Source organism: Acromyrmex echinatior, chromosome 19, assembly GCF_024713525.1.
Source record: "Acromyrmex echinatior isolate Ae372 chromosome 19, ASM2471352v2, whole genome shotgun sequence".
Lineage (NCBI taxonomy): Eukaryota > Metazoa > Arthropoda > Insecta > Hymenoptera > Formicidae > Acromyrmex > Acromyrmex echinatior.
In genome coordinates this window covers 6,704,911-6,731,943 of record NC_141870.1, presented here as the reverse complement: position 1 = coordinate 6,731,943, position 27,033 = coordinate 6,704,911, and the positions used below count along the sequence as shown (strand labels likewise).

The window sequence follows — 27,033 nt, the reverse complement described above, 5'->3', positions numbered from 1 at the left end:
AGAGGAGTAATTCATGTAATTTAATAATTTGATAAAACTATAAATGGAAGATAATGTCAACTTTGTTTGTAAAGCAAGAAATTCGTATTTTTGAAATAAAATATTTGTATCTTTGAAATAGAAAACTTGTATACTCTCTTATTTAAAAATTCATTACTTTAATAAATATTTAACAACAATCTGGCTTTTCTCATAAATCACTAGTTAACAAACAACCAAAATTAAATTGACGGAAAATGAATTATTGTCGAAATCAATGAGGCAAAATTATTAGGTGTTGGAATTAATTCGTAGCGTTTTTAATGAAAGAATGTTATTTATTTCACATGAGCATTAAAAAATACATTAATGAAAGTACTTCCCATCACTTGTAAAACGCTACGAATTAATTCCAACACCTAATATATAAGATAATTATATAAGAAATTATATTAGAAAATATTTTACACTGTTAGAGTAAGGAATTTTTTTATCGTAGCGCAGTTCAAAAGTTAGTAGGTTTTATATAAACTTTTTTATTAATAACTTTTTAATAACAATGACCGATAAAATTTGTCCAAGATCACTCGGAATCATAACCTTGATAACATAAGTCAAAGTTAAAGTCGTTAGTTTCCTACTAAATAATTAACCTTTTTTTTTTATTTCTTTATAACTTAAATATTTAACAAAAGATAATCAGATGAAAATAAAATTATACGCTAGTATTTGTTAACTAAGCTAAGAAATAATAATGAAAAAGCTATTTATCTCTATTTGTTTGTAATTAATATTTGATAAAAAGAAATTGGAAGGAAACGAAATTATAAACTAATATTTATTAACTAAGTTAGAAGATGATAATGATAAAACCAGTTATTCGATCTGGATCTTCATTTGTTTATAACTTAATATTGAAAAGGAGATCGGAAACGAAACTGTACGCTGGTAATTGTTAACTAATAAGGAAAGTTTCATAACTGTCCAGAACCGATTTCTTTATGAAATATGTTGTAAAACACGAAAATCTAAGAGACACGTATTTTTTTATACGTGCACTAATTCATGTTTAAAGGGTAAAACATCCCTTTGTAAAAAAAAACGATATTTTTCTTTTGAGGCGAATATAGTCGAAAATATAAAAGATAGATTTTTTAAACAAAAGTTGTACTATATCAAGAGTTCTTTAAAGTTATAAAGAAAAAATTCTTTTTATTTTCTTGTTTAACAAAATACCCCAATCATCCATAATTTTCTTAAATTTTCAATATTTTTTCCAAATTAAAGATTATTTTTTTACGAATTCAACCATGTGTAATAAAGTTACATTACAACATATCATTTTCGAGAATATTAATTATTAACGCTTCCGTACATACGCTATCCATGCTTATGTGCGTAAGTAATTGTCGTCGGAATAACAAAATACATAAATCAATGAAATAAGGAAATTGACATGATTGATATTTGTAACATTAGAAATTATAAATAATGTTAAGAATTATAATAATTTGTATTATTTCTCCTTAAAGTGAATAAAACTTTTTTATTCATCTGTATACATTATTTCTTTATAATAGCTTAAGATTATTCTCTTAAATTTATTTTCAGTTTTACGCTTTAATATCTTATTAAATCTTATTTAGTTGTCGTTTACGTAATAATTTCTAAACGTACTTAATAATGAAATAATTTTTAAATGTTTATATACAATAAATTTATATATTGTATCATTTATTCATTATAGGGGAGATCGAGGCTAATAGACTCATTTTTCAATTTCGAATTTTTACAGACAAAATTAAGAGACTTATCGAAAAAATGAATTCTACACTAGTTACTACATACATTTGACTACCTAATAATATTTTAATAATAAGGGGAAACTGATAACTAATATGAAAAAAATGTATTTTTCTAATGCATTCCATCTGATTCAATTAACCCGGGATTGGAGTAATTCGACTAAGATTATTAAAATAAAGATTAATGTATTTTAAGCTATATATATTAATAAAAATTTTATAAAAATATATTTTAAACACAAACAATCGCTTCGCAGGGCAAAACAATACTTCTTTTTGCTAAATTTGTTCATTTCGTGCAAAAACATGTCGAATAAGCCTAGTTTTCGAGATTGGACATGAGGGAACTAAACTTATAACATTTACCATTGAGGAAAATCTCTTTAAAGAAATAAAATTTTGAGTATTATAATAGTCGTCACTAAATGAATTATACAATTCCATGCTGTTAGTCTACTATCTTCATCCGTTCATTTTTTAAAAAATTAATAATATACGATAACAGAGACACATAAACAAAAAAAATCTGTTAGTTTATTAAGTAAAAACTACACTTACTATCTAAGTAAAAATCAAATATCTCAGACAATCGTATACGATAGTAAAACAAAAACTTTAAAAATAAAAATATTTACTTAGATGTACGATTTTTTAAAATTGTGGCATAACTTCTATTATAGATATGTTCGCAACAAGATGTTAGCGACAGCAGATTTAACGACAGTCGCTGCTGCGTGCTCAGACACGTTTACGCATGTCGCGCGTGTTTTGTTTTTAATGTAGACTTGATTATTCTAATTATATTCAACTGACCCCGGTCTCCCCTATTCATTACAATAATGATACTCGATGAAAAAATGTTTTAAACATAATGACTTCAGAATACAAGAAATCTTATTTACACCAATAAATGTTATTATAAAAACATCGAAATCTGGTAAAAGGACTTCAGACAGTTAAATAAATTTTCTTTTGCAATACATTTTCCGATAATGTTTTATTATTAAAAAGTGAATATAAATTTGCTTAAACGAAATAATATAATGAAATTATAAATCTCATTTGTATGATATATAATATTTTATATTTTATTTAAGAATCTCATATATAATGGTCATAAAATAGTAATTTAACATTTATATTTCTTACAGATTATTTTAAAATGTAATTAGGAGAAGTATATTGTCTAAACATTGATTCTAATAGCATTCTTCTTAAATAGCATAATTCTTCAATTTATAGACTGGACATTGTCTCAATATTATTTCAGATTTAACATCTGCAGGAAAACATATTATTACTATGATTATACCGAAAGGCACTACAGGACACTACATTATACACTACAGGGAAAATACAACCATTAGATATTTACGGATTTAAAATTTGGAAAAATTTTACTAAAAGGTTTTCAGATATTGTTTTATTATTGAAAAGTAATATAAATTTACATGAACGAAATGATATAATAAAATTACAATCTCTGATACATAATCAATTATTATCCCCTCGATATCACTGCTTGTTTAAATATTCGTTGTTTAAAAGTGGTTATACAAACAAAAGATCAGAAGAATTTGAAAATCTAATAGAATTTAATTTTGACAAAATTTTAACAACATGTGAATGGAAGTTTGCAATAATATAGCTGTAGTAAAATGTTTATGGTGCAAGAAGTTATATTTAAAACATTTTTCATCGAATATCATTATCGTAATGAGTATAATGAGTAAACGATGCAAAATATAAATTTATTGTGTAAATATTTAGAAATTATTTCATTATTAAGTACGTTTAGAAATTATTACGTAAGCGACAACTAAATAAGATATTAAAGTGTAAAACTGAAAATATTTTTAAGAGTAATCTTAAAATAAGGAAATAATGTATAGAGATGAATAAAAAAGTTTTCATTTTAAGGAGAAATAATATAAATTGTTATAACTTTTAACTATTATAACTTTTATTTTAATTGTTATAACTTTTATTTGTAATTTGTAGTATTACAAAAATCAATCATGTCAATTTCCTTATTCGTTGATTTATATATATTATTGTTCCGACAACAATTACGCATATAAACATAGCGTATATACGGAAGCGTTAATAATTAATTCTCGAAAATGATATGTCGTAATGTAACTTTATTACATAACGACACACACATAACATGGTTGAATTCGTAAAAAAATAATCTTTAATTTGGTAAAAAATAAAATTTAAAATTTAAAAAATTATGCGTGATGGATATTTTGTTAAACAGAAAAACAAGAAATTTTTTTTTATATTTTTAAAATACTCTTGAAACGTACTTTTTTTTGTTTAAAAAATTTTTTTCTATCTTTTATACTTCCGACAATATTCGCCTTGAAAGAAAAATACTGTTTTTTTTCAAAGGGGTATTTCATCCCTTAAATATGAGTTAGCACACATATAAAAAAAATACATGTCTCTTAGATTTTCGTGTTTTATAACATATTTCATGGAGAATCAAATCGGTTTCGGACAGTTATGGAACTTTCCTTGTAAGCTAGCAAATATAATAAATAAAAAAGTGATTTATTCGTCATCGATCTCTATTTGTTTATAAATTAATACATTACAAAGAAAAACAAGCGAAAACGAAATTTTACACCGTATTTGCTAATTAAGCTAAAAAATAATAATAAAAATGCGATTTATTCGTCATTGATTTCCATTTGTTTAAAACTTAATCTTGTTTTATATAAAATAACGGATATAACAAGTGATATTTAAAATCCGATAGAAACAAAGTTACATAAAATTTAATATGTATACAGAATAGAATTATACATTGATATTCGGTAATTATTATTCTTCGGAAAATATGATCGTTGTCTTGACGTTTTTACCGACTCAAATAATTATATCTTTAATTCTCCTTTAAAACTTATTATATTATAGACATTATTTTTACAAAGAAAAAAGAGTCAATAGGGATCAATTTCAGCCCTCTCCAAATTTTGTTTCAACAAATGAAAATCTATTTTTTGAAGTTAATTATAAGGTAAATTTATAGGAAGACGTTTGTTATTACAAAATGCGTGATATTAATACAAAATTACGTTTTTAGGTAAATAAAAAAAAAGGTGGAAAAAGGTGCTAAGAAAACGTCCTTCTCGAATAAGATCTAAATATTCAATCCAATTAATAATAGTTTTATTTTTTCTTCAAGGATATTCTTATTGAAGATCTTTTTATTCCAACCTAAGCAACTTTAACTCTTTGTCAAAAATGATTACTGCTCGAAAAAAACTAATGTATTAAATGAAAAATTAAAACCTAGATGCTACAATTTTAACTAATCGAGTTAAATTCTATTGAATTAAAAAGTACAACGCAAATGGTACTATCTTTTGTTATTCAAAAGGTAGTATACAAGAAGGGCAAAACTCTAATGATATGTATCATTTGTATAAAAGATTTGATATCAATAAAATTGACGCCAAGTTAAATTCCTCAAAATTTTATCATTCACGAAAAAGATTTGATATCAAGAACTGACGCCAAATTAAATCTCAATTAAGTACCTAAAGCATACAATCCGTAATTGCGTTACCTTGTCCATTCAAGTATTACTACAAAAAATTAAAAAAGTAAACACTTGGCGCTGCTAGATTATGATATAACATAGTAATAAAACATGAATGTAAAATAAGAAAAATAAGAAAATGAAACATTTCCATGAGAGTAAAAGTGATGACATTTCCATGAGAGTATCTAATTTATATTATATATATATGTATAGGTATATTTTCGATTGGATTAAACAGTCGTATAAGTTACGAAAATTATGCAAACTAAGATTTAATTAAGTAAACTTAGGTTCAAATTTGAGATAAATAAATTTAGATTTAGGACTTGTGTTATAAAAAAGAAAAAAGAAATAAACAGTAAACTTTATTTTTATTCAGTGTAAAAAAACCATTCAGATTAAATTCATTATTACATTAAAATTGTAATTATCTTTTATTATTATCTTTTATTATCTTTTATTATTTATTTTTTTAACTATTAATATAACTTTTAAATTGTTTTTATAATTTTTATTATTCGATCTAGCAGCGCCAAATGTTTACTTCTTTAAATTTTTTAGGTAACACTTGAATGGACAAGGTAACGCAATTATGGATTGTATTCTTTGATTTTGTTGATTTTGAGTTTGTCACTTACTACAAATACTTCACCAGACTAGTTTGTTAGAAATATGTTTTTAAGATTTTCTTTCTCATTCATTAAAAAAGGCGTTGGTTCGTGAACGAATACATAAAATACACATGTGTTACGAAGCCATGTTATTTACAGATTAATTAGAATTTAAAAAGAATTAAAAAAACTTGACGAATGTCAAACGTTCTAGGGAACGATGAATCGAATCGCAACGCTCGGATTATCAACGGGTATTTAAACGGGCTAGAACAAAGCGGCGAACGTGCTGGGAAAAGCGTCGCACGCGGCAGGCGAGATTTTTCATTTAAAAATCACGCTAGTTACTCGATCATGATGCATTCGTTCGTGTATCAGTGGCCGATTTGATGTAAGCCGTGCTCGTGTCTCGTCGAACACGACTAGTAGGACTGCCGCGGCTGGCCGGACTTTGAGCGAATGTACACACGACGCGGGCTAAACATACGTATGTCATGTATACGTACGTTTATGCAGTTACACGCATAGGCGTATATCGGATGATTCACCATTTATTCATGTAACTTCTGCACGCAATATAGAAGATAAATGATGCATAAAGGTTGGATAGTATGAGTAAAACGAATAAAAGTAACGTTTTTGCACAAGTTTTCACGTACAATTATTTTCAACGAAATATAAAATAGAATTTGGTTATTTTTAGAATCATAAAAAGCAATACAAAATAAATTAGTTATATTTTAAATATAATATTTGAATTCTTTTCACTTTTTCAAAATTAAAGAAGTACGTATTTTTTTTTAATAATTTAAATAATAAGAAATTGACGGCATATTCTATTGAATAAACTTCGTAAAAGGAATGGAAAATAATTCGTTTGTTCGTAATGTTTAACTCGCAGTAGTTATCTGATTTTTTTTACATAAACAATCATATAGATCATTTTTACAACCCAATTTAAACCATTATTATTAATATCATTTATATATTATTGATTTTTTTCGAATTTATTAGCCCTGCCGATGACTTTGATTTGAAAGTATTATACATAAATATGAATGTAATTACATTTTTTTAATAAGAGAAAGTAAAAATCAAATATTAAATGAAATAAGCACATTAAAGATACATTCCACTTAGCGCTCACAACACTCGCGAATATTATTTGTCTTTGTTTAATACTTGATAAACAACAAAGATGAAATAATTTCAAGAGCGTTACGAGCCTCAAGTGGAACACAGTCTAAATAGTTTATTATGACGGTATTTCTAAAAAATAAAAGATTTAATTAATGTAACCACTTTTACAGATTTTTTATGAAATTGCTTATTTAAAGATTTGTAAAGAATAATTATATAAAAAAGAAAGAAAATATGTCAAATAATATACGAAACAATATTTTATAACATTTTTTTGTAATTATGCATATTAAGAGACACCGCGCCGATGAATGAAATACAATATGTTGTCAAGATTATGATTCTAAGTAACTATTAGGTGGCGGTCTCTTACAGTTTCTGAAACTAAGGGTCAACGCGATGCTACAAACGCTTTGAAGCGTTTTTTAATTGATCAGTTTGCAAAATTCTTTCTTCTAATTGGTCCATTAAACGCTTCAAAGCTTTTGTAGCGAGACTTTGATCACAGCCTAAATGTCTAATTTGTGTAATAATTGTTTATATTGAGATCGTAAGTCGTGACATCATACGTCCAACATGGTCGCCTCAATAAAGATAACACTGACAGGTTAACCTGTACGAATTATCAACACGCGGTGTTGATAATCTTGAAAATAAGGATTGCACACTGCAAAAGATATTTATTATACGCACGGAGAACTTTTAAATGTGTTTTGTGTGTATCGTTCTCAAGCTAATTGTTATTGTGGCTTTGCCGTTTTGCTTAAGTAGCCTTCAAAAAATGATACCAATTTGATCGGCTGGCGATCGTTGTTGACAAAATGCTGCATATCTGAAGAAATAAAACTCTTTCATCAGAAAAGCTTGATCTCGTAGTATAGTTGATATTTTATATTCGTATGGAGTGTAGTTTGTAAGTATAAAATATTTTGAAGATACATTTAAGCATAAAAGATATTTGTGACTTCGCGGAATGTTCACTTTCGACGCGTAACTTTATGCGAAGGTGAAAATTTGTTGAACTATAGTCATTTATTGGCATGTAGCATAGCAGAACAAACCGAAGACATCTATAATTTGCTTGGTTTCTGCTTACAAATCTCTAACATAAGAGATCCACCCCATCAAGTAAAAATCAATATAAATGCAAACGGAATGATAAATTCAGCCGTATACGTAAAGCTGGTTTAAATGCCAAGTGCAAATACATAGTTGGTATGTTATTGTTTTGCAATTGGTAAGCAATATACATATATGTATATTACTAATTAATTAATTATATATATTAATTATATATATTAAGTATTATGTATATTATGAACATAATATTATGTATATAATTTATTAAGCTTAAATAATCAAATGTATACAAATTTTAATGTTGTTTCTTTTGCATTTATTTATTTTTTAAATATATAGTCTGGCATTTATGTTTATAAACAAAGTATTTTTTTACTTCAGGAGAGACATCGAAAAATTAGATCAAATATCTTGATACTGATAAAAAATGCGTGTGGAATTTTTCCCATACGGCGGCATTGCACATTTATAAGATAGTTCCACTGGCAGAACATAAATGTTTTAACATTGAAAAATCGAAAGCGAGTAAGAAAAGCTCATTTATTAAATCGAAATTATCCACCATTCCATTGTCATATGTGACGCATTTGTAAGATATCTTTTTGGGATATAACTAATGATTGATTATAAATAATTAAATCTTTTTTAAAAAATAAGAAATAAGATCAGACCATCTAAATTACTATTAATATACGACATGTCAAAGTTAGATGTTATGAATATATATTCTTAATTTTTAAATTTTAATTATCTCAGATGTGACTGTGCGCCGTCTCTCTTATATTGGGTGTGGGAAAAAGTTCGTGGCGTTTTTCCCACTAGATGCTCAGCACTCAGTAACTACTAATCGCATCGACAACACTAGATGTACGTTTAAAAAGACATTTCAACCTTTGTTTTGAGCCGAAAAAGATTGAAATCGGTGAAGTGGAAAAGTTATTTTATTTTGAAAATAGAAATAAATAAGGAAAAAATTCGCTACATTTTGCAGTATTACTACGATAAAGGCAAGAATGCTGCATAGGCTTGTGAAAAAAATTTATGGTAAAGATACTCTATCAAAATCAGCAGCATGGAAATGGTACGCTCGTTTTCGTACTGGAAATTTCGATGTAAAAGATGAATTTCGCTCCGGTCGACCAATCACTGAAAAATCCAATGAAATCATGGAAAAAGTCGAGCGTGATAAGCATGTGAGCACTGTGGAGATTGTGGGGAACTAGGCATTCCTCACGAGTTGAGTGTGAGAACATGATGGATCGATTTAACATTTGCGATACGTTACTGAAACGGAATAAAATTGAGTCATTTCTGAAGAGAATGATAACTGGTGGTGAAAAATGGATCACGTACGACAATCGAACTCGCAAAAGATCGTGGATAAAGAAAGGAAAGAAGGCACAAGCAATCGCAAAATCTGAATTGACGACGAAGAAGGTGATGTTGTGTGTGTGGTGGGATTGGAAGGAAATCGTTGACTATGAGTTGTTATCGCCTAATCAAACAATTAATTCCGAACTCTACTGTGAACAACTGGAGAGATTACAACAAGCAATTGAGAGGGAGCGGCCAGAATTAATAGGAGGGTTGTCGTCTTCCATCACATGTGCTCGACCACGCACATCTTTGATAACTCGGCAAAAATTGCTAGAGCTTGGCTGAGAAGTCTTAATGCATCCACAGTATAGTCCTGACATAGCACCCTCAGACTATCATTTGTTTAGGTCTCTGCAGAACTTTCTTAATGATGCAAAGCTGGCTTCAAAAGAAGCCTACGAAAATCACTTGAAGCAGTTTTTCGACCAGAAACTACCGAAGTTCTATCGCGATGGGATTATGGCTATGCCCCAAGAATGGCCAAATATTATTGAAAATAATGGAGCATATTTAAATAAATTGACTTTAATACTCTAAGAAAAACATTTGAATTTTACTAAAAAATCGCCACGAACTTTTTCCCATACCCAATATTTTAGTATTTTCAATTTATGATTCTATATACTTAATAGGAAAACTTATGTATCTTATTTCTTATAGTTGATAACTTCATAAAATGTGTGTATTTTTTAAATTTTTGTACTATATTTTACCAATAAATTTTATGCATTTTATTTTTTATTTGTTAAATTAGTTTTTTTAATAATTAAGTGTGGAAGACAGTCCTAAAGGAAAGATCTTGAAGCAAACAAATATTTCTTTGTCGGATATCTTACCTGAAATAAATGCTATTGTGAACAATTTACTATCAGCACAAATTAGAATTATCTAAGTTAGAATTATCTAACATGTCTTTATCACCGAAAGAATGTTGTATCGCTCGACTAAATAACTTTTCAAAGGATATAGTTCAATTATGCATAGTAACTAAATGTTCCCTTGTTTTGTGAAAAAAAGAACGTCAATTTAGAATCACAGGATCAAGATGCTATCAATTGCTAACTTATTCAAAAAAATAAAAATCCAGATTGGCAATAAAATCATTAAAGTTTTTCTATTCTGAAGAATTTACAAATAAATATGTGAGACACGAGCTAGAAAATGAACTATTTGCTCGACAAAAATATAGAGAAATGACAAAGTCTACTATAATCGAATGTGGATTGATAATCTCTATCGAAAATCCTTGGATCGGTTACTCGCTTGAGGATATTGTTTTCGAAGAACAAATCTGTAAAGTTATTAGAGATAAAGTGCCTTTATGCAAAAAAAACCTCAAATATTTATGATATAATACGACAAGAAAAATATATTACAGTAGATTTATCAAATAATATATCCTTAAAAACTAAACATGCTTATTATATTCAAATACAATTTGGAATGACTATATTAAATTTGAAACAAACAGATTTTATTTTATATTCCTCTTACGATCAAAGCATGATTGTTCTGCCAATAGTTTTGGATGTAAAATATGCTAAATAGTTACTTTCAACTCTAAAGATTACTTATTTTAATAATATGTTATGTTATATTTGTGAGAAAAGTTAATTATTATATATTATATAATATATTATATATTATTATATATTATATAATATGTTTTAAAATATAAATTTAATATATTCATAAACTTATGTATGTTATATTTATGTTACGTCCAAACCCTTGGAAATTTGGTCAAGAAGCCAATGAGGGAGAATGAAGAGGGTATGGAAGGACGGTTAGACTCAATCTCACAGATATACGCGCGGAGGCGAACACCTGTGAGTCGTACGCACTTCTGTAGTCCCGCAATATGGGTCCGAAAGGAGGCTGTTCCGCTGGACAGTGCGAACGGTCCTACTTTTGAGTCAAGGAACTTAATCCTTTTGACCCGGGATTGGACCTCGTGCGATCTCAGGTATTAGAGGGAAAGGAATGCGAGTGATGATTTAACAAATAAATGGAAGCTGGCAATCTTCATTTACAATCTAAACTTACATTTATTTAAAGAAAATATTATAGATTTATACAGAACATACATATTTATATATATATAAAAAAACATATTAATTTAGTTACAATCGATTTGTTTATGGTAAAATGATTGAGTTGTGGGAGTGTGAGTGTGTGTGGAGAGGAAAGGGTTAACGGGCATGGGAGGCGAGGAAAGTGTTGTAGGAGCACATCAGGATGAGGTGCTTGTAGAGAATGATGAAAGGTGTAGGGTTTCCGTGGATGTATACTGTGACTAATCTGTCCCTTTCGTTGAAGGGGGACGAAAATAACCGGAATATCCGATTCCAGTCGATCGGCTCGGGATTCGATTGAAACGGGAGAGGCGGGAGCTGATTCAAAAGAGGAGGGAGTGAAAAGAAGGGGGAGGGAATCGTTCCTCGAGAGGAGGAGGAAATAACCGAGGATTTCCTGAATAGCAGGATTAATAGGAGGAGAGATGAGATCTAATGGTTATGTTGGTGAAGGAGATCTCGACGAATTGTTCGCCAGTCTGTTGTGGCGGCGCCATTGTGGGTGGCCCTGCGGAACGGATCCGCCTACTCCTCCGGATGTAGGGGGTTCGTCTTGATGGTACGCACTATGAACCGAAGAATTAAAATTGACGTATTCGTTGGAAACGTGTGAAAATGTATTTAAGTACAATGAGTTTTTCCATGTGAACAAACGCAGAGGTGGACTGGAAATAAATACGACTTACTATTAGCTGGCCCAATATCGAATAGGTTCTAGGCGAGTAGCCAAAGATGTCCGTCGTCCGCGGAGAGCGTCCGGGGGGCAGTCGCAATGGCGTATAGCTGGTAATTCCAGTTGCGATTTGCTCACAAGTTCGCACTCGGATGGAATCGCGAACTGGTGTGATTAGCGAAATATTCAATAATTTCCGCATTGCCCGTGACAATGGTAACTGATCGCGAACTTCACTGACGTGGACCGAGTGGTTTGAAATTTCGTACTGACGCTCTGTGCTTTCACGGGACCTCTATTTATATCCCGAAAAAAAGGCGTTATGCCCTTTGTCTAGAATGCAAAAGTTACTTGCAATGTCACGCGAGATTTACGATTTTTATAGCGTCCTATCGTTGTTAATCTAGAGTACATCGTTAGAGTAGTTTCGAGAAGAAAAGAAGTGATTTACGGTTTTCCTTAAAGAGCCAAGATTGCTCCAGATGGATAACGAATTCTGTTATTCTCGTGGAAAATACGGCTAGGTAAACAAATGGTTACCGTGCACAACTAGGTTTGCGTGCAGGGCTACCATTATCAGTCGCGAATCTGATCTTAGATAACACTCCCGTGGGAAGTTATTCCATGCGTTTTATGATTTTTTAGGCGCGACGTGGCGCCTGTTTTTCTAAGATAAAATTGTTAGTCAGTCTCGGATGATAAAGCCTAGATTTTTACTATTGCGTGATTTCGGTGCATTTATAATGTCTTTTGCAATCTTGTCTCTTTTCGGATCTGCATTAAGGTTGTTATTCCTTCCGGATTGATTGGCATTTACGAGTTTTCGCGGAGCCTGTCCGATCGCTCTTTTCAATTCTGTCAGACCGTTATCAGAAGGCTCCGCTCGAGTCTCGCAAACGCCAACCATAGTCGCGACGTGGAGCCGAAGAAAAGAATCGTGGCATCTGTTGGACATAACATTTAATTAAATACCAAATATCCTTAGAATGTAAAATAGTTCTTTTATTATAAAACCTATATACATATAACATTAGTGATTAAATATATTAATAATTATCTTAATATCGCATACATAAATAACAAATTAAGATACAAATAAGTCATCTTTAAAGATTGGAGAACTTAGATTTACTATCGCTAAAATAATTAAAAATATTTGTTCAATTTTAGAAATAAGACTTTGAGACATTTTATCACTCAATATCTTAATCTTTGATTTGTTCTTTCTATGTGTATACGAGTTTTCGCTATTTTAGCGTTTAAAAGAGCCTCTTTCTTTGAAAATTGTTTTTTGTTCCTCAAAAATGCTGGTCTGATTAGTTTTATACCATTTTGTAAACAATATTCTTTATATTATCTATAAGGAAGCCTTTGTCTATTATAATATCGTCTCTTTGTGAAAGATTAATAAGATTACTTTGTTCAAAAATCACTTTATCAGATGCTTTATCATCATAAGCACGACTAATAAAACTAATCAGACCAGCTGGAGTTACTTCTGTCATAAATTTTACTGTATATGTCGATTTATAATTTGAATATGTTATTATTTGACAACAAATATTTTTCTTTTTCTGAATTGGAATTTTTGCAGTGCAATTTAAAATTATTTTAACATCAAGGAAATCTACAAAGCAAATTGGAATGTTTTTCTGAATTTCTTCTTTAGAAGGAAAATGCATAACATATGTAAAAACACTACTTAAAACTGTTAATATATGCAAAAATATATGTTGTATTTGTACAGTGGATATGCCTTTGAATAAGACAGATAAAACTGCATAAGATAAATTCATCTTCAATTTAAAAAAAGTTAATATAACTTTAGTACGATAATCGTTGAGCAAAAATGTGGATATGCTTTGTTCAAAATTTCAACAATAATTCTAATAATAAAAAAACTTTCAATACTGCACATTGTACTCAAATTTTTCTCCGTTCATATAAAATAACACAATGTTTCTGTTAGACAATCTATTTGGAGCAACATCACAGAAGTATTTTTTGCTTTTCTACATAATTCCCATTTGTTCATGATAATCTTGGTATTTCTTTGCAATGAGGTTCTCCACTATTTTATTTTCTTTTTAACCTTCCAGTTTTTTTCTTTTTCATCCTCTTCTGTATCCTCTTTTTTGTCTTTCTTCATTTATTATCAATTTCTGCTTTAAATTAGTGCTTTTAACCGTAAGAAGGTTATATATGATAGCATAGCCTCTGATTTTAGAATTCGTTTTTGAGTTGTACGTCAATAAAATGCATTTATTATTACTTTATCATAAATAGCAGATTAGATAACATCATATTTTTATTTAATAGTGACAATTTTTTTCAAATTATATCTACTTACCAGGAAACCTGTAATCGCTTTCTTTAAAATGCATACAATAACCAACTTCGCAACTGTTTTCATTTTTAACATCCTTTACCATTCTTTTCGAATATCTCTTTTTTTCCAAATTGCTAAATGCATTTTCTATTGTAATTGTTTGTCCTGGTTTAGGAAAATAGTGGAAGCGAACAGTTGGATCATTTAAAGCAAAGCTATTGCAACCATATACGCTGGAATACGTTTTACTTTTCGTTGCTTTCGGCGAAAATCTCGCTCCTAACTCATTCATTTTACAAATATAAAATATCAACTGCGAGATCGAGCTTCCGATGAAAGAGTTTTATTTCCTCAAATATGCAACTTTTTGTCAACAACAATCACCAGCTAATCAAATTGATATTATTTTTTGAAGGGTTATTTAAGCAAAACGGTAGAACCACAATAACAATTAGCTTGAAAACGATACACACAAAACACATTTGAAAGTTCTCTACTAATAAATATCTATTGCAGTACGCAATCCTTTTTTTCAAGATTATTAACGCCGCATGTCCGAATTCGTTCAGATTAACCTGTCAGTGTTATCCTTATTGAGGCAACCATGTTGGACGTATGACGTCACGACTTAAGATCCTAATTAAGGGACACTGTGCCATTGATCTTGACCTTGATATATTGTCAAGGTCATGACTCTGAGTGATCTCCAATAGGTTTTAGGTGGCAGTCATTAAAAAGTTATTAACAAAAAAAGTTTGAAAAATAGCGTCCTTGAAGCGAAGTAGGGGGTGGGGGGGAGGGGGTTTCTTTGTGTAAAAAGTCATAAAATATATTTTAAAGCAGAAAATATTTTTTCATATAGTAGAAAAGAGACACCATTTTTTTAATTTTAAGTCTAAATATTAAAAACTATTATATAAAAAACCATCATCGCATCTAGTTGTTAAGGTAAAATTATTCAGAAACATGATTTTGACAACATACGTCATTGGCGCGGTATCCCTTAATATGCAATTATTCATTTTTTCGTCGTTAAAATATAAAAACGCTTTAAGTTATTTCTAAATTAAGTGGAGTTAAAAGGAACGGATAGTAATTCTTAACCTCCTGTATATACGTATTAGCAGTACGAACAACTTTTCTATAGTCAATGGTTAACTAAATAAGGACGTGTTTTGATATTTGTTAGACCTGATCCTGACCCACCAACATTATGCGGCATGACCTAGTTATGGATGCGCCGATTCTCCGTACGTTCATCCGCACTCCTCACGGCGTTTGAAAGGATAAAAGACGTAAAGTGATTTGGGAAGCGTATGACTGAACCGCATAGACATCGACATATGGCTAATTCGACAGTGGATGGAACAACGCATTAGATATTCTAAATGCGGTTAAATACAATTTGTGAAATCAGCTGAATGACGGATGATAAGCCAGAATATAGTGTTATCCGTAAAATTGCATTCTATTATATCTCAGTGCTATTCTTTTTATTATTATCATTATCGAGAACGTAAACGGAATTAATAACATTAAAACAATTAATGACCTAATTAATTACCAAGCGATATTATCATAACATAACGTGAAAATAAATTAATTAAAATGCAATAAACTGTAAAAATATTATAATAATTATATTTACTGCGCAATTAGTTGTCACAATGCTTGTGAGGGTACAAGTCATTTGCGTTAAGAATGATGTAATCATCATTTTACGTACCACGCTGCAGTTATCTCTCTGTCCAAACAGATCAGATTCAGCAGTAATCCTCGAATCGATATCATGTCGAAACGACGACATCACAACGTTGACGAGTGTCGACTTGAAGCATCACAAACCGCTACAATGAAAAACCGCTTTTATGTTTCTGTGACTCCTTCATTCTTGTAAAAACATGATGGCCCTCTTTTTTTCTGATGATGATCGACGATAGTTCATCGCTAGTGTGTTGGCTATACATTTTTCGTTATATCCGGTCAATTTCTTCGCGTCCCATCGATTGCGCTGTTAGTGCAAAGAAATGTTTTAATTGAAGAGCAAAAATAAAGTAAAAAACAAGATTAGTACTAATCACACATCAATATCATTAAATTCATAATGTCAAATTATACTCAATTTGAATTATTTTTAATCATTTCTATAAGTCGCCACTGTTTCTATTTAATATATCGTTAAAAATGGAATTAAATAATTAAACTTAAGAAAATATATGAAAATTGACTCATATTTAATGTATTATTTATTAAAGTACGTTAATGTTACAAAGTTTACTTTGCAACTAACAAAAATGGATTGATTTGTATTTTGACATAAACATGGAAATTAAAAATAAAAAAATGTTATTTAATTCAAAAATTGCCATTGCTTCTTTGATATCTAACAGTGAAAAATGATAATACAAATTACAATTAAGCGAAATAAGAAAAAGGAAAGCGAAGGCCGATTGCTACACAAGTCGCAATTTTTAGGTGAATAACAATCAATTTCGCTTGTAAAAGAATTTCGTGAAAATTGCTGAATGAAATATCCAAAGCACGCGTTTAATGAAAGCACCTGAAAGTGCGCGCGCGCGCGTGCGAATGCGAGAGGTTAAATAAAACAATAAAATTGTTTCGCAAGAAGCATTCTCTCCGAGGAACAATATTGCTTTTATTTTTCAAGAGATCTGCGCCATTTCTCTCGCCATTTCTCTCTTTTGTACAAACGGAGTGTTCTTTCTTTCGCATACTTTCAACTAAATGCGAGGCGAGATGCATACTCGATAAAACAATGGTAGTAGAAGGGAAGAGATCCGTTATCAGGTTGCTTACGCCCGACAAGATACAGGAGAGATGCAATGAATTATAAACGAGATGAAAAGTAGATCGACATGGAGAATCCGGTGGCATGCGGGTACTATAATATTTTACAATACAACAGGCAATTCATTCTGATTCAAATCACGGAAATCGCTACAAGCTTACGATTGGAAATAATGTGAAATGCCGACGACGTTCGGTAATCAAATTATGCTCGAGTAAGGAACTAAGAATTCAATAAGCATGTTTGCGCGATCATCAGCGATTGTGTCAATTCTTTTTATACTCTCTTCTTCCTCCCGCGTTTGCCAAACATAAAATACAGCCGGAGTGTTGAATCTCTCTGAGATTTCCGGAGGAGAGTAGTGTGAGGGAATAAAGAAAGAGGATGCAGAGAAAAAGACGAAGGTAGGTTGGAAATAGCCAACCTGAAAATCGCAATTTCTGCTCTTTTCATCGAGTCTCTTCTCGTCCCTTTCCCGAGCCTGATTCTGGTAATGGCGCTCTCGATCGACTGCTAGAGCAGATCGATGAGATCTATCGTCTTCAAGAACGCCCTTTGGTACGTCGCATCATATTACCTTGTCATAATGCTAAGAGTCGATTTTCTCTTTTCGCGACATGAGACGGAGAAAACCACCGCGCGAACTGCCTTTGACGCTGGAAATATACCGGAAATGAGTCGGTTTCCTCGCAGTGACTAGGTATCAGCAGGCGCGTCTGTTGTGTCTGACGACATTTCCGCGTGTCGTATTTAAAGGGTGTACATACAGACAACGAAATAATATTTGTACCATTCCTGTAATGTCTAGAAACACTCAAGAATTCCAATACAAGGTAATCGGATGCCCCTACTAAGCTTTGCGATTTTTTCTAATGTTTTTGTCAAGTCCAAAATTGAAAATTAATAGTCATATTCAAAAGAGTTTTATTAACATTTCTGAATGTTAATAAAAAAATATAAGACATTTTTATATATTTAAATAGGTAAGTAATAGGCAGTAATGATTTAAAAAAAGTATTTCGCGCATACCTATCTAATATGATTTACAATAAGTATATGTTTCCCCCTTTTTCGTAAAAAAAAGTTAGAAAAGTGGAAAATAAAAATGTAATGTTATTTTTTTTTAATTATAAGTTCATTAACATATTGACATTTAGTGACACGTCAAAATGCATGAAACGCTATTTTCCAAACAACAGACTAATCTACTTATTTATTTATCTACTTATCCACTTATTTCCATGATGTTTAATAAATTAAAATACATCATAAAAACGAACATGGTTATAATTCAAAACGTATAAAAAGAAGAGCATAAAAACTACTGCAGAAGTTATAGTTTGTGATACTTAATTATCATTACATTAATTAAAACATTAGACGTTTCGACAATTTGGCCACAATTTGGCCATCCTCAGTAAATTCACAATATTGTTAAAACACAGAGTTACATATAGCTGCCATTAAATTCAACCGTCGTGTAATATAACTATATATAAACGTGTTCTTTCATCATGTGAAGGTGCATCGTACAATAATGTTGCACCGCCAATTATCATATTATGAATTATGTAGAACAAGAATTTCCAGATTCTAATTTAAAAAATTAACCTCTCATTAATATCTTCTAAAAATGTATGAGAATAAAATCGTTACCTGTTTTACAGCAAAAATTGATGAATCTCAAGTACATCCTTTGCACAGATGGAAATTTGTCGTGACAATGTGTGTTGTTATTTGTCATATCATATATTTTATCACTATTTATATATATGAGTCAAAAGTTAAGAAAGTTCTAGAATTATTTATTAAGTGTGAGAGAGATCTTTCTTAAGAAGAGACAGATAAACATCAGGCAAACCTTCAGTGTCACTTTGCTTATTGATACCACTTATTTGGCCTTTTATGTATATCATTTCAGAAATTCTTCTTTTCATTAATGATTGTTCTGTGTCTAAAATTCTTATGTTATCCCAATCCAATTCATGCATCTCATTCAACTGGTGACGTGAAACCACTGACATCTCGGAAGTGGATTTTCTTATGTCAGCCTTATGTTCTTTTATAGTTTAGAGTTTTTAGTTTCCTTTTTGTTTGGCCAACATAAGAAGATTCACAATTTAAACAATTAATTTTGTAGACTACTTCACGATGGTCATCCTTAAGCAAAGGATCTTTTCCAGTTTTTATAAATGTATTTATTTTATTCAGGTTTATAAATTATATTAAAGCCATGAATATGTGTTTTTTGAATTTTTCAGATACTTTGCTTAAGTATGATATCGTGAAAAACTTTTTCTTTGAATTAGAATCATATTCATCATTAGCATTAGAATCACATTCATTATTATTTTCCTCACGATTTTGATTTAAATTAGTTCTACTTTCCAAGGTTTTTATTCTATTAAAAAATATATTTAGACAGATTTTTGGCATGCCAATGGGTTCTCCTTTGTCCTCTATTTTTAGCGAACATAGTTCTACAAGATTTAGAACAAGAAATTATTACTGCTAATAATATTATCTCGTCTTTTTATTTCTTTTTATTTTTTTTGTTATGTGAATGACATTGTTAAAGGTGCATAAAGACAAGATTGAAGGAGTTCTGGAATTGTTTAACTCATATCATGAAAGGCTTAGATTTAATGTTGACTTTGGCGATGAAAACGGCATAAATTTTTTAGACGTAAAATTAATGAGACAAGAAGGAAGAATTATCTTCGATATTTATAAAAAACCTATTAATTCTGGGAGATATTTAAATCATCGTGGAGTAGTCTACAAAATTAATTGTTTAAATTGTGAATCTTCTTATGTTGGCCAAACAAAAAGGAAACTAAAAACTCTAAACTATAAAAGAATATAAGGCTGACATAAGAAAATCCACTTCCGAGACGTCAGTGGTTTCACGTCACCAGTTGAATGAGATGCATGAATTGGATTGGGATAACATAAGAATTTTAAACACAGAACAATCATTAATGAAAAGAAGAATTTCTGAAATGATATACATAAAAGGCCAAATAAGTGGTACCAATAAGCAAAGTGACACTGAAGGTTTGCTTGATGTTTATCTGCCTCTGTTTAAGAAAGATCTCTCTCACACTTAATAAATAATTCTAGAACTTTCTTAACTTTTGACTCATATATATAAATAGTGGTAAAATATATGATATGACAAATAACAACACACATTGTCATGACAAATTTCCATCTGTGCAAAGGATGTACTTGAGATTCATCATTTTTTGCTGTAAAACATGTAACGATTTTATTCTCATACATTTCGACTAGAAGATATTAATGAGAGGTTAATTTTTTAAATTAGAATCTGGAAATTCTTGTTCTACATAATTCATAATATGACAATTGGCGGTGCAACATTATTGTACGATGCACCTTCACATGATGAAAGAACACGTTTATACATAGTTATATTACACGACGGTCAAATTTAATGTCAGCTATATATAACTTTGTGTTTTAAGGGGGGAAACCACACTAGAGCACGAAAAAGTAAGTATATTTTCAGGAATTTTTTTTGGCTCAATGAAATGATCAATCAAAAATTTATAAAATAAGCATTATAATATTATGAATGAAGTACAAATAAGAATTTTTTCATACATTTTTGGTACAAAATGGCGGCTGTGCCGCACTTGTCCGATGGCGCCTATTTTTGAAGGAGGGACCATGGGCGGACATCTAGAGTCCTTAATTTTTGACCTGGAACAAAAAATGACAGTTTTTTAGGTTCTATATATCAATAGCTATGGAAGTACGTAGGATTTTTTCGATATATTAATTTTTCGCAAAATGGTGCACGTTTTAAGGAAAACTTGCAAATTTAACAAAAAAAAAACGCCACAAAATTGTTGATAAAAAAAAACCATGTAATATAAAAAAAAACCCTACGCACTTCCATAGAGAAAGGTATTCTGAATATACTGTCAACATTTGAAACCGATCGGTAAGATTTATTCGAGTTATGTGTCCGCCCAGTTTAAAAAAAGTGGTTTCGAGAAAAACGCGTTTAAAGTTTTAAGTACTGTAAAATCATATAATATTTTTATATACCTCTAATCTGCGATGCCTGCGCCATACAATTGGCCTTCTTCATCTATCTCCTGCTCTTGTTTGGCCTTTCGAATTGTTTTCAGATCGATGCGGGCCTGTTTTGCTCCCTCACTCAAAGATCGTTCCGCTTTCTGTATGCGTTTCTCATCCAAGTCCATGCATAGTTCGTGACTTTTTGGACCAATTTTCATGCCCATGACCTGGATTATATGTAAAATTGATATTAATCCGTCATTAAAAACACACGAAGCGATGTTCGTAGCAATGTCGATGATTATTTTGCCGGAATTCATAGTTTTCGGAGCCATCGCCCACATTGTCGAGTTGAAGCTCTCATTGCTGTTTTGAGTGAAACCCCCGATGCAGCGAGTGAGAAGATCATCCGTAGTGAGTTGTTCGTAAACTGGCTTAATTGCTTCATAAACTATATCAGACATTGGTGATTTGTGCGTATAGGTAGCCAAAGTGTTAGAAGATTTCGGCCTTTGCCACGAGCACCATGAATTTTCTCCAGTCGGACAATTGTCGTATTGGGGATGGTTATCCGTAGATATTTTGTGAAGTAATGTGGCCCATATAGGTGTCTTCATTTTTTCGACTGATTCGCAATTTCTACGAATAGCTAACCTGAAATATATTGACAGTTCGTCGATCAGTTTGCCTGTCAATTTCCCTTTTCCTTCCAAGCCTTTTGTGCGTTTCTTCAAATTACGGAGGTGGGTGCCCATGCGTTTTTGTACGTGATCTACGCATTCCTTTTTAGTTATCGTCACGTTTTCGTACGGTTTAGTGACACCTTTGAAGGTTTTCGAGTCTTCATCGCCTACATAACTTACATACTGCACATTATGCAATGCTTCAGAATGGAAAATTTGGATATTCCATCTTTTGGTATGTTATTCTTAAGACCCTAAAGCACCTTATAAGCGAAAAAAAATTTTTTCGATTTTTTTAAACTTTTACTGTGGTTTCCCCCCTTCAGAATATTGTGAATTTACTGAGGATGACTAAATTGTGGCCGAAACGTCTAATGTTTTAATTAATGTAATGATAATTAAATATCACAAAGTAACAATAAATTATAACTAACACTAACTTATGCGGTGGTTTTTAAGCGTTTCTCTTCTTTGTATACGTTTTTAATAGATTATTTAGAATCCATCCTAAGTAACAAAAATATTAAAGAAACGTTACAGTCGATGTGTGTATCTTCGGTTCCTTAGTTGATCATATTATTTCTATTTTCAAAAATATATGAAAAGAAAGAGCATAAAGAACCACAGCAGATATAGTTAGTGATATTTAATTATTCTTGCATTACGAATTACAATAAAAACATTAAACGTTTCGGCTACAATCTGGCCATCTTCAGTAAAATTAATAATATTCTTAAGACGCAGAGTTACATCAAGTTGGAATCAAATTCAACCCTCGTGTGTTATAATTGTAAAGATCGTGTTTGCATCAAAGACGCTGCTTCATATAATAATGTTAGTACGTCAGAAGTCATGTAGTAAAAAGTGTAGAACGAGAATTTCCAGATTCTAATTTACAATAATTTATTTAATTATTAATATCTTTTAAAACGGAGTATAAAATAAAGGAAACATTACCTGTTTTACAGCAAAATAATCGATGAATTAAAAGTATATTCATTTCACAGATAGAAATTTGTCGTGACACTATGTGTTGTTATTGGTCGTATCACATATTTTTCGGCTATTTATATCCATGAGTCAAATAGTTTAGAAAGTTCTAGAATTGTTTATTAAATGCGAGGGAGATCTTTCTTTAGAAGAGGAAGATAAACATCAGGCAAACCTTCAGTATCACTTTGTTTATTGATCCCACTTATTTGGTTTTTAATGTGTATCATTTCTGAAATTCTTCGTTTCATCAATGATTGTTCTGTATCTAAAATTTTAATGTTATCCCAATCAAAATCATGCATTCATTCACACGGTGACGTGAAACAACTGATATCTCAGAAGTAGATTTCTTAATATCAGTCTTGTGTTCTTTAATACGAGTTTTTAATTTTCTCTTAATTTGGCCCACATATGACGATTCGCAATTCAAACAATTAATCTTATAAACCACCCCACAATGGTCATCCTTAAGCAAGGGATCCTTTCCTGTTTTAATAATTGTATTTAATTTATTCATCGGTTTATAGGCTATATTAAACCCATGAATATATGCGAGTTTTTTTAATTTCTCAGAAACCTTACTTAAGTATGGTATCGTAAAAAATTTTTTCTTGTTAGAATCATAATCATTATTATTTACTTCACGATTTTTTTCCGGATTAATTCTATTTTTCAAAGTTTTTATTCTATTGTTAATCGTCGAAAATAAGAGTCTATTAATAACTGTGATACCGAATCAGCTGAAAACAGAGTTGTGAAAGAGGGTGTAAGAGAGGTTAAACGATTCATCTCAGAGAATCCTGAGATATTAATCACGAAAGCGAATAAAGGAAACACCACAGTAATCATGAATCGTGAAAATTATCGGAAAAAAATGTATGAAATTCTTAAAGATCAGACGACATATAATGTAATAGATAAAGATCCTACAAACAGATAAATTTAGAAATTAGGAATTTATTAAAAAATTGGAAAAATAAGAAGTACATTGACCCAAGCATATTCAAAAAATTATATGTTTCTGATTGCGAACTTCCGAGATCTTACGGTCTGCCAAAAATTCATAAAAAAGGTCATCCACTGAGATTAATTGTTAGTTGCATTAATAGCGCCTTTTATTCACTTGCGATCTTCTTAAAAGAAATCATTGACAAGAGCAATAATAATAATTTTAGTTATGTTAAGGATAGTTATGATTTGGTTGACAAGCAATGGAAAGGTTATCGGAAAAAATTTTAATATCATATCATTCGACGTGGTCTCCATGTACACTAACATACCTACGAACTTAGTATTAAAAAGCATTGAATGTAGATGGAACTTGATTGAAAATAAGACTTCGATTCCTTTGCATGAGTTTGTTAAAGCTGTGATGATCATAATTAACTCCACGTTTTTTAGATTTGACAAAAAAATATTTAAGCAAATTTTTGGCATGCCGATGGGCTCTCCTCTATTGCCTATACTAGCGAATATAGTCTTACAAGACTTAGAAAAAGAAATTTTCATTACTAATAATATTATCTCTCTGTTTTATTTGCGATATGTCGATGACATTGTATTAGCTGTACATGAGGAAAAGGTTGAGGAGGTTCTAGATTTGTTTAATTCATACAACGACAGACTGAAATTTACGTTGATTTTGGCGATGAAAACGGTATCAATTTTTTAGATGTTAAAATAATGATTCAAGAAGGAAACATCATCTTTGATATGTATAAAAAACCCACAAATTCGGGGAGATATTTAAATTATTTTTCGAATCATCCATTAGCACATAAAAAGGGAGTAATCATTGGGCAGCTTGACAGAATTTTTTGTATATACTTGGGTCAATGTACTCCTTATTTTTCCAATTTTTTAATAAATTCCTAATTTCTAAATTTATCTTGTTTGTAGGATCTTTATCTATTACATTATATGTCGTCTGATCTTTAAGAATTTCAAACATTTTTTTCCGATAATTTTCACGATTCATGATTACTGTGGTGTTTCCTTTGTCCGCTTTCGTGATTAATATCTCAGGATTCTCTGAGATGAATCGTTTAACCTCTCTTACACCCTCTTTCACAACTCTGTTTTCAGCTGATTCGGTATCACAGTTATTAATAGACTCTTATTTTCGACGATTAACAATAGAATAAAAACTTTGAAAAATAGAATTAATCCGGAAAAAAATCGTGAAGTAAATAATAATGATTATGATTCCAATAAGAAAAAATTTTTTACGATACCATACTTAAGTAAGGTTTCTGAGAAATTAAAAAAACTCGCATATATTCATGGGTTTATAGTAGCCTATAAACCGATGAATAAATTAAATACAATTATTAAAACAGGAAAGGATCCCTTGCTTAAGGATGACCATTGTGGGGTGGTTTATAAGATTAATTGTTTGAATTGCGAATCGTTATATGTGGGCCAAACTAAGAGAAAATTAAAAACTCGTATTAAAGAACACAAGACTGATATTAAGAAATCTACTTCTGAGATATCAGTTGTTTCACGTCACTGTGTGAATGAAATGCATGATTTTGATTGGGATAACATTAAAATTTTAGATACAGAACAATCATTGATGAAACGAAGAATTTCAGAAATGATACACATTAAAAACCAAATAAGTGGGATCAATAAACAAAGTGATACTGAAGGTTTGCCTGATGTTTATCTTCCTCTTCTAAAGAAAGATCTCCCTCGCACTTAATAAACAATTCTAGAACTTTCTAAACTATTTGACTCATGGATATAAATAGCCGAAAAATATGTGATACGACCAATAACAACACATAGTGTCACGACAAATTTCTATCTGTGAAATGAATATACTTTTAATTCATCGATTATTTTGCTGTAAAACAGGTAATGTTTCCTTTATTTTATACTCCGTTTTAAAAGATATTAATAATTAAATAAATTATTGTAAATTAGAATCTGGAAATTCTCGTTCTACACTTTTTACTACATGACTTCTGACCTACTAACATTATTATATGAAGCAGCGTCGGTTTGATGCAAACACGATCTTTACAATTATAACACACGAGGGTTGAATTTGATTCCAACTTGATGTAACTCCGCGTCTTAAGAATATTATTAATTTTACTGAAGATGGCCAGATTGTGGCAAACGTTTAATGTTTTTTTGTAATTCGTAATGCAAGAATAATTAAATATCACTAACTATATCTTGTGCTGTGGTTCTTTATGCTCTTTTTTTTCATATATTTTTGAAATTATAACCACATTCATTTTTTACATTTATTTCTATTTTATAAAGAGTATTTTCTCTTCGGTTATAAACAATATTTTGTGACGAAATTATAAACTAAATACAGTAAAGTACAAATACAAGATTATAAAATAAACTATGAAAATTAAAAATCATTCATAGTAGTTATAAAAAGCAATTATTTGCTTATGATATATTACATTACCACGACATTTCGCGTTTTGCTTTATTAACAGAATAAACAAACTGAACAATAAATTGATGCAATCGAGTTAGATGCCTGCACAACTTATTAGTGCTATCTGTTGAATTCACAGTGTAATTATTTACAAAAAAACGAGTAGGTATTTTGAGTACACATCCATTGAATATACAGTTATCTTATAATATATTTTTATTTTATCTTCGTAATTGTTTCTTTAATTATCATAAAAAAGAAGGATTTTACTAAAGCTTCTAAAAATTTAGCATTCGTATACATGTCATTTATAAATTGATATAAATCTTTCTTTTGAAACTTTTAATTTTAGTTCCATAAACTCAGTATTATTTATGCACATAATACGCTTGTGTTACACTGTTGTTTGCACGATTGTTCCATATGAGCTATAAAACTTTTGTATTTAAGGAAACATCTACGTC

At 30.3% G+C, this 27,033-nt stretch overlaps 2 pseudogenes across 1 annotated transcript; both read right to left on the bottom strand.

Annotated features, from left to right (window-relative positions):
• Positions 1 to 13,380: 13,380 nt before the first annotated feature.
• On the bottom strand, positions 13,381 to 14,917 carry LOC147906681 (uncharacterized; annotated as a pseudogene).
• A 5,730-nt stretch (positions 14,918 to 20,647) lies between these two features.
• On the bottom strand, positions 20,648 to 22,264 carry LOC105149328 (uncharacterized; annotated as a pseudogene). The gene is made up of 2 exons (XR_015548256.1): positions 21,512 to 22,264; positions 20,648 to 21,160 (listed from the first exon to the last, which is right to left on the bottom strand). The product of XR_015548256.1 is annotated as an uncharacterized LOC105149328 (transcript).
• Positions 22,265 to 27,033: the final 4,769 nt, after the last annotated feature.